Source organism: Neovison vison, chromosome 11, assembly GCF_020171115.1.
Source record: "Neovison vison isolate M4711 chromosome 11, ASM_NN_V1, whole genome shotgun sequence".
NCBI classification, from domain to species: domain Eukaryota; kingdom Metazoa; phylum Chordata; class Mammalia; order Carnivora; family Mustelidae; genus Neogale; species Neogale vison.
Genome location: NC_058101.1, coordinates 121708364 through 121719006, shown reverse-complemented (window position 1 = coordinate 121719006; position 10643 = coordinate 121708364). Strand labels below are relative to the sequence as shown.

The following is a 10643-nucleotide window of genomic DNA, read 5'->3' as shown; positions in this document are numbered from 1 at the left end:
GAATCTTCTGAAGCTGCCAGTTGCCAAATGAAATCCGAAACCCTGGGCTGCGTCTGAGGGCTGGCCCCGCTCAGTTGTTCCAGCCTCTTGTACTGTATATTTACACATTCACACACAATCACTCTTTCTAACTTCTGGGACTCTTTGCGCAACTGCTAGGATTTCTCAAGTGCATGTGGCAACTCAGCCCAGCTCCGGGGGAAACCGGCGGGGCTCCGGAGGGTCTCCAAGGCCCGGGGAGCTGTCAGGACTGCGGCGGGGACAGGAGAGGCTCGAGGCCCGGGCGGTGGTGGGGGGAAACACCCACAACTTTCCACCCCAGCCACAGCTCTTTCGGACGCTGAGCATTTCCTCCGAAGCCACAGCTGCGGAGCCACCAAGTGCATGGGGCGCAACACTTCCCCTTGTTGCGGGAAGTAAAGTACCCGTCCCTCCTCCCTTTTTCTTCTCCTTTTCCTTTGGCTTGTCCTGGGAGCCTTTCTCTTTGGAGCAGCCGCCGTTCGCGTCTGTCGTGTGCTCGGAGCAGGGTAGGTGACGCTATGCGGGGGTGTGCTCGGGGCCACCGCGGGAGGCTGAGGTGTGACCCGGGGGTGTGGGGGGCTGCAGGCACAGCTGCCGGACGCAGGGAAGGGAGCTGCTGGGGGCGAAGAGGGATCGCTGGTGCAGAGTGTGTGTGTGCATGTGTGCGTGTGTGCGTGTGTGTGTGTGTGTATGTGTGTGTGCGCGCGCGCCCGCTTGTGTGTATGTTGGGAAAACAATGTTTTTATTTTTAAAAGGAAGAAAGGGCGTAAACTGGTAGTGTGTGTTTCTGGCCTTAAACATAGATGGAATTAATAAAAATCATGCAGTTCAGCTCCCTTACTATCCATCCTTCCTTCTCCATCCAGCCCCCCACCCCTCCCCCTCTGTTTCTGCTAGTGTCTTATGAGAGTTTCCTAGATGAGAGGCACACAGAGGTAGATTTTAATAATGAACTCTTTTAGTGCCAATGTAAAATAATAAGGAATCTTTGGTGAATTCTAAGCCACCCAAAAGATTTTGTTTAGATATATATAAAAAAAAAAAAACAAAACTTTTTGAAGACGTTATCCATCCTCTCTTCAGTATAAATAGGTAATATGTGTCATTAAAAATATAGCATGGACTATATTTCTTTTATAAGTCCCAAAATTGAAGGGGAGATATTACGCATCGAGTAATATTTCTTAGAGATATTAGGTTTTCAATATCAACTAGTAATAGGGAACCCATACTCCCTATATGTAGTCTATTTCTATTTAATTCATTTGAATTAAAAGATAATCTCCAGACAATTTGTGTTTTCATCATAGTTTTTGTTACTCTCTCTCTTTTTTTTAACCTTAGCAAGGCATCATTTTATCTCTTTCTAAAAAGAGGAAAATACATAAATCATGCTAGGTATTTGAAATATAAAAGTTGTAAGGGGTTTGCTTATGCATAAGTAAAACAATGTGTGTTGCTGTGTCTACTAAGGAAGACAAATTAATTGAAATCTGGGGATATTTACAGTACAGTTAAGAGCTTTACTCAATTACTGAGAAGAAGATGGACAGACAGATTAAATACAAACAATCTGTCCCCTGATTCTAATTAGAACTCAAAACCAACCCTTAAGGGCAAGAATGGAAGTTGGTATTAAGCTGGGCATCATAAAACACAGAGAATTAATACATTAGAAAAAACCAGAAAACAAGTATAAAGCCACATCAGACTCATTAAGATCTCGCTCTCCCTTTTAAATTTCTTAATGCTTCCTCTTCTCTGGGGACATTTCAACTTCTAAGTGAGCCCAATAATACAATTCTCTTTTTTGTCTTTCTTGAGTGCCTGATCTTTAGGTAAGAAGTCAAGGAATCTGTTCTTTGGATCCATTACTGAACTGTCAGAGAATTCACCTTAGACATCTTGGGGGACTGAATTATTGGCAAAACTTGAAAAAAAAATAAAATTTTCTTTCCACTTAAAGGAGCTATGTTCTTAGGGGGAAGACCTGTAAGTGGGAATAAGAGATAAAGTATAAGTTTTTCAGATCTGGAATTTAGTTTGAGTTATGTGTAAGGAATACACAAAAAGTGTGATAAAAAGGAGAATTGGTAATTTTTTTTTTCTACATCTGAAAGGCTGTTGAAACCCACTCTGTTCTTGGCTTTCAACTGTATTATTTTGTTATATTACTTAATCTCAGGGATTTGGGATTGAGAGGTTGATGGTTTCTGAGTAATATTCTTTTGTGCCGTGTGTTCTGGTGAATTTGAATCATTTTGAAAATACAACCTGATAGTAAGTGCAGAAAATCTAAGTTCTCAAGAAAAAAAAATCACTGAAGGAGAAATAGCAGGGTACCCTTCCAGACAAGAGTATAGGCTTTAAAGTATTACAAGAAAAAGTGTTCTGGACTTAAATCTCCAGTGAGATCCTTTCACATTTCGCTTGTTATAGTAATGGCCAAAGCTCTGGGAATTTTTACTGGGCAGGGCTTTATTTACTGTGTGATCTTGGACTCTCTAGGATGGAGGGTGGGGGTAAGGGAAAGGGCGGGAAAGGTAAGGAATGTGCAACAGGTGGTGATAAGTGTTTTGAGTCTGATTACTTTGCTGCTTTGGCCAAAGCCGAGTTGGTGTTTACCAACAGTGCCTTAGTGGTTTTGTTATGACCTTCTGGCCCATTCAAGTCTGTTTTCTTTCTGGCTTGATTAGTGTCCGGGTTGGTTTCGTAGGGCTAAGAGCCAGCAGAACTGCTTCAAAATCCAAGCTATGCATTTTGTTTCTGTCTTCAGTGCTCGAAGGGCTGTAGGATCATCTTATTACCAGTAGTTATTTTCCTATGGTATTTTCTGGCTGGTAGTAAAGGGCTGGTTCCTGGTGAGTTGAGCTTATGTAATGTTGATCGCTTCTTTCTGCTATGTGTCAGTTTTCAGGAAAGGTGAGCTCTTCGGAAAAACAAGATGGAGGAGGTGGATAGACCTTGGCTTGGAGGCCCATGGAAGGCATAGCCCCTCAGTCATACTTAGGTTTGGAGGAGGTTGATGATAACAAGGCATCCATTCCACAATGGTCACATTTTCCTGAGGAAAAAAAAGCCCCTGAGACTTAAAATCCAAAGATGCTCTTTACTCTTAAATCCATGGCTAAAGGACTAACATTTCTCTCAGATGGAGAAGGGTATTTAAAAATAAATTTGTAAATCGTCCACTTTGCCATGAAGTTAATGCTCTTCATGTGAAGAGTTCAAGCCTCAGACGGAGTCTTGAAATGGCGACCCATCTTGTTTTTGCTACTTGATCTCAGACTTTGTAAGTTGATGGTGGTTTCAGTGGCTAAGTAGAAGCACATTTGGAAGTGGGGGGGATTGTTCTGATGAGATTCAAGGAATGTTCAGTTTTCAGAGGTTATTGTGCACATGTGTGTTTTAAGCAGCATCTACGCCCAACCATGGCATTGCTACAATTAATCTTCATACAGGACAGATCTAGTTGTGTCAATCCCTTGTTCTAAAACCTTTTATGGATCCCGGGATCCCAATTATCCTACAACAGTAATTCTAAACTCTTTAGTAGAGTGACTAAAAGCTATTCAAAGCCTTTCCTTTTTAGCTTCTTTTTCCTGCCCAAGGGCTCCTCATTGTTCTCCCTTCTGATTTTTTGCTCATGGATTTACATTCTCCAGGAATTCCCTTTGCCTGGAAAGTCCCACTTGATTCTTGATGGTCCACTTCAACTGGAACTTTCTCTGGGAGAATTTACCCAATTCTATGCAGGAAAAAGGAATCATTTCAACTTGTCTGCTTCCGTGGTACTTTGAACTTACTTTGAAAATTTTTTATTAAAATATTATCACCAACCAAACGTAGTGAGTTCCTTACCAGTCATATTGGTGGTAGAGGACCTACCTGCATCCTTGTGCCCAGTCCAGTGTCTGAAACATATGGTAGACACGTGTTAATGTTTCCTTAATAAATGGGCAAGTGATGAATGAATAAAGTACCGGTGGACTCCAATTTATGCACAGAGTTTTTTGCCCAAGGGTCCCATTTGAAAAATATCTATTTGGACTCAAGATTTCATTTTCACGGGGCACCTGGGTGGCTCAGTGGGTTAAGCCTCTGCCTCCAGCTCAGGTCATGATCTCAAGGTCCTCGAATTGAGCCCCACGTTGGGCCCTCTGCTTGGCGGGGACCCTGCTTCCTCCTCTCTCTGCCTGCCTCTCTGCCTTCTTGTGATCTCTGTCTGTCACATAAATAAATAAAATCTTAAAAAAAAATAACCTCAACATTAAAAAAAATTTCATTTTCACGCATAAGTAACAATACTACAAAATATAATTTGCTTTCTAGACCAGCCCACACATGTTTATTTAATTCCTATAATAGATGAAATTTGTGCTTTTGAAATGATAAAGTGAAAGCAAAGCAAAACAAATAATGGAATCACCTTTTTCTTTTGAAAAAATAAAAGGTACACTTGAGTTTAAAGATAATAGAAATAGTTCTAATGGATACACATTTTTCACAATTGTTTTTTATATTATACTATAAAATCTGTAATCTATCAAATCCCAGTGGGAGGTCCTGGGTTTGTCTGTGAGGAGTAATAATGGAGTTAAATTTAGAGATTCTGCTGCCTGTGGATAGGCAATCATTTTAATTAATCAAACAAAATAGGAATACTAATTTTGGATATTTAATAATTATCTTGAGTGCTAGTGCTTGAAGGAAGTTGGATTTAATTAAAGGAGAATGCAGAGGTGGATGGAGAAGAAGAAATTCAGAGGGACATCTTTTCTCATGTTACTGATTTTTTACTATATGGGTTTTCCTTTAATCTCATTTGGGCACTTAGACCAAACCCAAAGATTCTTCTGGAAAAATACTGGTCTTAATACTGGTCTTACTCTATGGTTATTTCTGCTGCCTGACCTAAAGAAGGGGATTGCTCTCCATTTGAACTGAAATAACAAATGGGCTTCATTTCACTTTCAGAGCAGTGATAGCTCTGGCACTTGTGTGCTTCTACTGTTTAGCACATAGATAATTTTTCAATCAAGGAACCATTATGCTTGTGCTTTAGTCACCAGCGGGGGACCCCAAACTCAGATTGTTCCTGATGTAGCATCTCTTAGAAGACTGGAAGAGCAAGCATAGATATTTAAGAGTAAGAGTCTACTCAGTTTTCTAAACCTTCCATGCATTTTATCAAATCCTATGACCAGAAGCTTACCTATCCCATTCACTTGACAACACATTTTTGTTATGTTGTCTTCATCAAACCATGCTCTAAGGCAGTGCCCTGGATTTTCCTGAGTCAACATAAAAGAGATAGGATGCGTGGACTATATCGTGACATTTTTTTGTTACGTATTTCAGTATTTCTTACATGAAGATCTCCATAAATTCATTTTTGCTTTTACTGCTTTAAAAAGTGTGCCTCTTCTGATTAACTTGTTTCTTCTGTTAGAAGAAAGGAGACTAAGAAATCACCATGTTTCCCAGTTCGGCCTGTCACTCAAGAAGCTCAGAGCTAAATCTGATTCTTTGTTGTCTCCTGGTCAAGGTCTTCTTATGACACAGTTCGCATCCTTTTATGCACCTATCATTCCATACCCTTTAACTAAGTTAACTCAAATTCACTATGGACATAGATTGAATTACCTTCATTTTGTATAGTTTTTATTCTTTTTAGACATGTAGTTAAATATTTATAAATCTCTATATTGTAACTTCAGTTTAGCATTTTAAGCCAACAATTTTTCCAGGTGTTTTTTTGTTTTTTGTTTTGTGTGTGTGTGTTTCCTAGAAACATTGGAATACTGTTTTTATAATCCCTATGGATAAAATAAACTCACCCTAAATGTTACATTTCTTGAAAAACTAAGGAGTCATGTCTGAATAATTTTGAAAATAGATATTTAAGATCAAACATGGGTATTTTTTTCAATACATGTATCACAAATGAATACCAAGTTTTCCCTTGAGGATATTTCTGAGAAATAGAAAACTTTCTTTTTGTTACAGATGAAATCTGTCAGTAAATTGAGACCTAGCCCCATAATTCAGGTTGTTTTCTGCCCACCACATTGAGTTTTCAGAAAACAAAGTAGTTTTTCAAGTTTCCTGGTGGGATGAAAATAGCTCTCATTTTGTCTTGAAAGTTTTTTTTTTCTTTCTTTGAGTCTCACAGACTCTCATAATAATAGTCCCTCTAATGAATTAAGTACCTACAAAATACTCCATGAGATTCTTTTACATATATGACTTATAATTCTTGAAGTAGTTAGAAGTCATGAATAATTCCAGTAATAATATCTGTTCTCTCTAATTCAGAAATTATTATTCCCATAACATGAGAATGTTTAGGCTTGGAGAGATAAAGAAACTCACCTAAGATAACTTAGAAGTGATAGAGAGTCAAGAGCAAAAACCATGTCTTCCTAAGTCCAGATAGCTGGCTATTTTTACTATATTATCTCCCTCTTGGTCTTCTTCTCTTCACTTATTAATTTTAAAGTCATAAAAATCTGTGTGTTTTAGAAGTTTGATGTACAGTACAGACCCTGGTCTCAACATGGTCTCCATGAACTGCCTTTGGAAATTTCTTATGGCTTTTTCAGGTGATAGTATTCTTGTGCTGATTTGGCACCCCTGGGGTTGGTTACCACTACGAAGGTTGTCCTATGAGAAAAGAGACTCTAGCAACCTCAGACTGTTAACTGAATCAATCTGTAGTGATCGACCTGATCAGAGAATTTTCTGATGAGAAGTAAATAGAAAAGGTATGTTCCATGAGGTTTCAGTTATCTGTCCCCATGACTTAATTCCCATATATGGAACGTTTATTTCAGGAACTCTGTGACCAAGAGGTGAAGGTGGAGGAAGGGGAAGATGCAAGTGGTCAGTGGTCAGAGGGCTAAAGACCCAACTTAGGAAAACAGAAATGTAGCAGGAGAGGGTGACTTTTCTGGAGGGAGCAACTATGAAGGAGAGAAAAGTTGAGTTGGTGGTAGTACTCACTGGTAACACAAAAGTGAAATGAGCAACAAAGGAAGTGATTCCCAAGTCAGTCTTTCTCAAGGAAGGACATTCACTATAGGAATTGTTGAACTGCATCCCACTCCTCTTTGCAAGACTCAAAAAGGACCTCTCCATCCTTCTTGAGGGGTCATCTTTGATTGTATCATTGTTTCCCACACAATGGTTTAAAAATGTCTCATATGAAGGAACTTGTAGCAAGAAAAGATGAGCCAGAGAAGTTGAGAGAGCCTGATGTTATCTTGTTGCACTATGTTTCATAAACCTAGAGTTTAGCTACATGAGTACCACCTTCAGAGTTTCATTTGGTATCCAAATCCTATTATGGTTTAACTGTTGCCTGGGTGGCTCAGTTGGTTAAGCAGCTGCCTTCGGCTCAGGTCATGATCCCAGCGTCCTGGGATCGAGTCCCACATTGGGCTCCTTGCTCGGCGGGGAGCCTGCTTCTGCCTCTGCCTGCCTCTCTGTCTGCCTGTGCTCGCTCTCTCCCCCTCTCTCTCTGACAAATAAATAAATAAAATCTTTAAAAAAAAATATTCAATGCAGTGTTGAGATTTTATATAAAGGCATCTATGGGTATACAAAAGCCCTCCGCCTTCTCACAATTGTGATTTGCTGATTAATAAATTCATCTTTTGGTAACAACTTACAATTTCATCATGGAATAACTTTTCTGTATCTTTGGGTTTAGGTTCAAGTTGGCAGATTCCATGGTGGAGCATTGGTTTTTGGTCCCTAAAGACAGGCAAAAGCCACAAGGAATTGTCTGGTTGAGGAGTTCTGAGAACTTCTACACAACAGATGGAACTGCCAGAAAGGATGGATGGGAGAAGGAACATAGTAAGGTCATAGGATAACCTGATATCCTCAGAAGGCAAGGAAATAAGAGAAAGACCAAATCCAGAGACAACATTGGGAACTAGACGCCAGTGGAAGGGAGGCTGTGTATGGTGTGGCATCTGAGCATTTGGTGTCTGTCTAATAATAACAATTATTGAAACCTTACTATGTGCTTAATAATGCCAAACCCTTGTCATGGGTCGTTATCCCTTTTAACCCTCGCAGCTCCCATGTGGGCAGGCCCTATTATTATCGTTCTTTTATAGATGGGAAAACTGAAACTTGGAGAGGCTTAATAACTTTTAACAAAATCACACAGCTAAGTAGTAGATCTGGGATTCAAAACTGAAACATCTCACTCTAAGGCAACAATCTTTGTCATTATGCTCTAGAATTAGGCCTCCGTTCCAACATGGCTCTGATGTGCACAAACCTTGTGACCTTGGGCAAGTTGTATTAATCTTCTTGAACCAGATTTCCTCTCTGTGAATACGGGCATTTAATAATACCCACTTCAAAACGTTATCATGGTATTTTAATTTATGGAGTGGGAAACACTTGTAAAGAGACTGGAAAGGTATCTGGCAACTGATATCAGTGCATGTTAACAGTTATTATTATTAAATTAAATGATGAACATGGGACTCCTGAGCAGTACTTTTCAAGCAGGGGTTCTTGATCGATCAGTGTTCATGAAATCAAATTCTTTTTAAATGAAAAAGAATAGAAAAAGATGCAGTGGAATGGAATGGGAAAAAAAATCAGGTTTTGTCATATATAGTAAAAGGGAGAATTGTATCATACGTTTTAATGTCCGTTTTGTGTATACGTGCATCTCATACATTGGGTAAAAATGAAAAAAAATATGTTTCTGATTATTAACTGTCCAAAAAAAGGTATTTTAAAAAATCATTTAAAGTAACATTTTTCAAAGTATGGTTCAGGAACCAGTAGGGTCAGTTTCACTGGGAACTTGTTAGAAATGCAAATTATTGAGCCCCACCTGCGCCCATTCATGTATGTTTTAACAAGCCCTCCAGGTGATTAAGGACAATTATGTATTCAAAAGTGGTATTTGGAATTCATGAAAAAATTAGGTAAGGCTATATGTAAATTATTTAAGACTGGTTAAGAGCACATGTTGTATTATATTGACCAAGAATTTAAATTTTCCGCAGAATGCCAGCTTGTGCTGTGTGACTTGTTTTTTGTACCTGTTTCCCCAATTTTTTCTGTGCTCCCTGCTCACAGCACAGGTGTGTAAGTCTTATATATTCTGTGCTTTCTTCTAGCCCTATAAGATTAAAAGTTAAAATTCTTTGTAAGTAGCTCTGAGCCCTGAATATCTAGGTTGTGTTCAGTTTGAACTGTTTTAATGATAGTAGTCCAGATGCCTAACAGCTGCAAAATTAGGAATTAAATTAAGAGCTCATAAAACTGCACTCAATATTTTACTAATGGAGATATTTATTTTGAAAAGCACATGCAAATGAGAAGACACTGATGATCTCCTTAATGTAAAACTAATACTGATGATAAAAAACCCTTTTGGCAAAAATGAAAGTGATATAAATTTTTATCCTGGAATATTTTCCCCCTCTAAGGAAACAGTGAAGGTGTTTAAGATATTTATATATTGTATGACATTACTGTTAAGAGAGAGTGAATGCTATTGCATTGACTGGTCTTTCTTCATTATGGTGTTTAATGTAATTTATTGTTGTATTTGGTTTTCAGTCAGAGGGTGTGTTTGCTCTAAGACTTAAAAATATACTCTTTGAAGACACAGCATCCAAATTCACTAGAAAAGACTTGAGGACTTTCTTTGACATAAAAAGAAAAGAGGGGGAGCTCCTGCGTGGCTCAGTCAGTTAAGTGTCTGCCTTTGGCTCAGGTCATGATCCAGGAGTCCTGGGATCCAGCCCCCCATGGGGCTCCCTGCTCAGTAGGGAGCCCTGCTTCTCCCTTGCCCTCTGACCCTCCCTGGCGATTTTGCTCTCTCTCTCTCTCTCTCTGTCTCTCCCTCTTGCTCTCATTCTGAAATAAATAAATAAAACCTTCTGAAGAAACAAATATTCCTTTGGATTTTTAAAAAGTAGCTTTTCAGTGGGTATCTATTAGCATTTTAAGTGTTTAGTGATGTGTGAAAATATTTTTCAGGACAAAAGTGTCAGGAAAAATGAAAGTTTCCTTTCTGGCTCACCACAGGTGAAATTTCATGTTTAACAGTAGCTGGAGAGGTATTTCCAAAGATCCTGTCCTGCTTTGCATTCTGTAGTTGGAGAGGAGTGGACGTGGAAGAAAAGGAGGAGTTGTGGGCTGGATCCTGCTTCTGGTAGTAATTAGCATCTGTGAAGTCAGGCAAATCATGTCATTTTTCTGGACTTTAGTCTCCTTCTCGGTAAAATAAAGGGCTTGTAATACTTTCTAAGGTTGATCCAGCCTTGAAGAAGTTTCTGTTGCTAAATAGTCATGTGTTCCTTTTGAGCAGTTTTGGTAAGAATATGGCTATGTGTCTAAATTGGCAGGGCTTAAAAGTATGTTTGACATTATGGAGGAGTGAGGATCTGGAAGCCTTACAGATTGATTACTTGACAAAATTTAGCTTGACCTTGACCTTGACACATTTCATATACCAAGGAGTTAGTTTTTATCAGCTGTGGGGTTGGGGGCATAGGTGATACCACTCACCAGGTGGCATTTGAGAATGTCTGAGGGTGTTCTCAGTCATCCCAAAGATGGGGTGAATTGGTATTTAG

The 10643-nt window shown here is 39.1% G+C and overlaps 1 protein-coding gene across 1 annotated transcript in view; it reads left to right on the top strand.

Moving 5' to 3' along the window:
* Positions 1–330: 330 nt before the first annotated feature.
* Positions 331–10643, top strand: part of ARHGAP24 (Rho GTPase activating protein 24) — a 516663-nt gene continuing 506350 nt past the window's right edge. Inside the window, exon 1 of the mRNA XM_044224604.1 lies at positions 331–527. The gene's annotated coding sequence lies outside the window, so the exon portion shown is untranslated. The remainder of the gene's footprint in view (positions 528–10643) is intronic.